Here is a 4666-nt window from a genome sequence, read left to right on the forward strand (position 1 = left end):
TGTTTACAGGTTAAAGAATCACTTCTGGAAACTGGGAGTAAAGAATAACCTTCTCTAAACTTCACACAAAATCCAGTCTGGGATTAACTTTTCTTTTGGAAAGGCGGTGAAGTAAACATAATAGTTAAATTCATCAAAATGAGAGAAACATGTCTGCAGTGGCAGGGGGTTGAGGGAACAAAAAAAAAAAATCTTTGGCTGAAGGAAGGGAGCTCTGGTCTGGTGACACATTCTGTCTTTTCTCAGCTGTCTTCAAGTGAAGACAGAACTGGCTGGGTCACAGCACAGTTGTTTTCACTGAAAGTAAATCCACTGAAAAGAGCGAAGAGCAAATGAGATAAAAAAGTCCAATGACAAAACGTGTTCTCGATAACAAATACAGTGGCAGAGAGTAGTCGTTGTTATTTTCTGCACTCCTCCGATACGGACTAAAGGGATCGTCGATCATCGTCGACACTCAACACTTAAAACCCACAAATGACCCAGGAGGAGCTGGGATTTACTGATTCTGTCTGACAAATATTTTCCTGTCCAAATGACCAACATCCCTTTTCTCCGAGTCCATGTTTGACTTTCCAGATAAGACAACGCAGACGCAAAGACGCATTTTCAAACTGTTGGGATGTTGAATCACACAGCAAATACCATGAAAGCAAAACAAGCTGACAGACTCACTGGTCCTGAGGAATTTAAATAAGGCAGCAACGAGGACAACTATGGAGCTGCATGTCATAAAATAACCTTTTATTATTATTATTATTATTATTATTATTATGGAGGAAGTTGAACCCAAAATATCTGCCCGGTCAGGGACTCCCCAGATGAATCATTCTGATGAACTAACAAAACTAACAAGGGACAAAAAAAATAAATAAACATGTTAAATGTGTCATTGACATACTTTCAAAGATTTTGTCATCTGAAAAATGTAGTTATATCTTGATTAAACAATAAACCAACATAAGTCAGGCTTCTGTTATATCAGATTTAGCAACTTATGAACAACGACTACAAAAACGCCCACTGCTGCTAAGTATCATTATTCTGAAAACTGCAATAGTAGATTAGATGTACTGACAGACAGACAGACAGGCAGGCAGGCAGACAGACAGACAGTCAGACAGACAGACAGACAGATCTTAGAGCGAACTGACTGGGATTCATTACAGTATTTCTTTTTTGCATGGACCTATTTACATTTCCCAGAGCGTGTAAAAAATATTTCTAGTAAAAATGCACTTTCAACCCCTAGTGGCAAGTATGGATTTTTGGAATTAAGTCTAGAAAATAGCTGATGAAAATAAAAAATGTCTCATTCCACGGCACAAACTGTGCATTGTAAAAATGTAAAAAGTATGATCTCAAATGCAGTGATGTCACATGTTTAACAGATCAACGATCAAAACCGAACAACTCTTCACTGGTTCCTTGACTCCAGTCTGCGTCAAAACCACTTCAATTCAGCAGCGCATCAAAGAGTGTGCGTGTGGAATATTAACACGTTACACATCAAAGATGTCAGTGACCTCATGTTATTCTTGCCTCGGTAACGGACTCAGACGTTTCTCCTCAGCATCTCCAGGCATTTGTCACTGAGCCTCGTTCTCAGTGGCTTTCTGAAGTTATGACCTCAGCGCTTTGAACCTCCAGTCACATGGCGGCGGGCTCTGCATCATCACTGCGGCGCTGGCATTAGCAGGCATTCGGTGCCTCTTAATGTGCCACCCCAACACTATCCAATTAAGAAGAAATGCAGTTCCTCGATCTCCGAGAGAAGCCCGTTAAATTACCGCAGACGCACAACGTTTGGGGGGGGCGGGGAGGGGGGGGACGAGGAGGATGAAGGAAAGAGGCTATAAAAACGGAGGAGGAAAGAGGAAAAAAGGTTGCAGATGGAGTAACATGAAGCACATTGTTTGGAGGTGAGCTCATAGTAGTATCACTCGCTCACATTTTATATTCCGAGCCGAGTATGTTAGCAGTTAGTTGACGTACATCCACCCACGGGATCATTTTTTTGGCACTTTGCTTCTAATATGCCACCACCCCATCACCCCTCCCCCCTCCCCCCCGACCCCGATCCACTGTTTCCACTCCCCCCCCCCCACCCCCCCCCCCCCCCCCCCCCCGACTCCGATCCACTGTTTCCACTCTCCAGTTGTATCCATAAGTCATTTACTGGGTTTAAACTTAATCATTAAAAACATTAAGCCTGGTGTCAAATTTGTTAGTTTTGCTTGTATTTCTGCAATATCCAGTCGGGGGCAGTACTGAGGTGATGTTCTAATTTGTTTCGGTTTTCTTGGGTTGTCAGTCTACACCAGCAGTTCCTAAACTTTTTTTGGTCATGCACCCCCTTCTATAGACCAATTGGGTTGATGCACCCTCAATTCGCACGCACAGGATGTTTGTTTACTTGCATGTCCTTATTCTGCGTAATAAGAAAAACACTCCAAATCGCCATCACATTTTTTATCTCACGCACCCCCTAGTGGAAGTCCCCAGGAGTCTGCGCACCATACTTTGGGAGTCCCTAGGTTGGATTAATGGTCATTTGATAAAATCTAGATATTTTGACTTGAACCCAGGATGAACCTCTAAGCCAAGACTGTTAACTTCTAGCACAAACTGCTAAAAGATCGTATTTAAAAGAAGAAGAATCAACTTTGCTGGTCTTTGTGTGTGTGCATGCATATATATATATATATATATAGAGAGAGAGAGAGATATACATATATATACATATATACACATATATACATATATACACACATACACATATACATATATACACATATATACAAACACATACACATATATACACATACACATATATACATATATATACACATATACATATATATATATAAATATATACACACATATATTTATTTATATTTATATATATTTAACCCAAGGGAATGGACAAACCTGAGATACTCTAGATACCAAAACCGATCCTCTCACCACTAGACCACGGGCTGTTAGCTCCATGTTACCGCGGCGTGGTTGCACCGTGCTCAGATAAACAGTGAAACACTATCTGCCAGTAACAGTACGGTGGAAAAAAAACGTGCACATTGTGGGCTTAAAATGAACACGATGGCATATTTTTTTTAACAAAAGAGTGCCAACGCTTTATCCCTTGGTGATGGAGTGAGGGGAAAAAAAAAAAGACACTTGAGGACGGCTTGAATTTTGTCCCACTCACTCTACACACACACAGAGAGAGAGACATAAGTACAAAACAATGGTTGATGTGCTAGCCAACCAAACACTTGGAATAAATAATCATGTCCGTCAAAGAAATAAGGCAAGAGTTATTGCTCTCTAAAAACTGAGAAAGAAAAAAAACCTACTAATTACAGAGAAGGAAAAGTCAGTCAGACAAACAGAGACACAAGGCCATGTAGGGTTTTATAGATGTTCTGCACATGCTCCGTCCCTTCGTTGCCGTGACTAACTCGGCAGTTAACAGCCTCAGGTCTACTTGAATATCAGTCAATTAGAGACCGGGCTCCGTGTGGGGGGCATGCGATGCATGTGTATGTGTGTGTGTGTGTGTGTGTACGTGTATCTGTTTACTCAGGGACCCTCCGGAGAACGCAGCCAGAGTGTCGGAGGCACGCAGACCCGCAGATGAGGTTAAGGGGGTTTAGGGTTCTCCATTCAGCGTCCACAGTCCACAGGGAGAGCAGACACTTAAGGACGAAACGGTGGACGGTCTGGCTCAAGGTTAAACACTTTGGGCATCGACCTACGGTGGTTTTTAGTCGCTGCTGTAGGCAGCTGTGGAACAGGAGGTAACCAGAGTGATGAGATGTTTCTGGGATGGATGGATGGATGGATGGATGGATGGACGGACACAGTTATACACAAAGAGTGAGAGACATGTCATTAGTAACTCCATCAGGAAATAAAGTAGATTTCAGGCAAGAAAGGAGTTAAATCCAGCCAGTCTGTATGGATGGATGGACGGACCTGGGTCGCGACCCTCAGGTGGGTCACAAGAAATTTGTTTGGGTCGTCCCGCATCATGTTTCCCAGGAGTTCACGAGTAATGTCTACTGACTTGAGTTGCGAAGGTTTGTGATTTTTACAATATGGGTCCCCAGAAAAAAAAGTTTGGGAAACACGAGTCTATGGGAACAGGTATAAAGGTGAACCATCACACCAGGACGACAGACACAGAAGGGAGCAACACGAACCAGGTGTATTAGTAGAACCTTTTCGTAGTCACAAATTAAAATAATCTCCTTCCAAAAATACTCAATAAGCTCCACGTCATTATAATGTATTGATGGAATCATTGATTTGACAAGGACCGAATGTTGCTCTAAACAGATGTGAAAATGCAAAAGAAAGATCGGAAAATGAGTCTCTGACTCTGAGATATAAACAGCCTGCGTTTCTAAAAGGACAGACACAAAGGCGCTAATTCTGTTGTTTCCAGACCTTGGACACTGTCTGTCTGTCTGACCCAGCATTTCTAACACAAAGACAAATCTATTTTATATTCCTTTTAAGTTTTACCAGTGTGCAGACTACCAGGGCTGAAACCTGCAGCACTAGCAACACTACAGAGGAGAAGAAGAAGAAGAAGAAGAAGGAAGAAGAAGGAAGAAAGAAGGAAGGAAGAAGAAGAAGAGGAAGAAGAGGAAGAAGA

General features: G+C 42.1%; 1 protein-coding gene across 1 annotated transcript in view; it reads right to left on the reverse strand.

Annotated features, from left to right (window-relative positions):
• Positions 1 to 4666, reverse strand: part of abl1 (c-abl oncogene 1, non-receptor tyrosine kinase) — a 34374-nt gene that overhangs the window by 19293 nt on the left and 10415 nt on the right. The gene's annotated exons all lie outside the window — the stretch shown is intronic.

Source organism: Cynoglossus semilaevis, chromosome 14, assembly GCF_000523025.1.
Source record: "Cynoglossus semilaevis isolate Cse_v1.0 chromosome 14, Cse_v1.0, whole genome shotgun sequence".
Lineage (NCBI taxonomy): Eukaryota > Metazoa > Chordata > Actinopteri > Pleuronectiformes > Cynoglossidae > Cynoglossus > Cynoglossus semilaevis.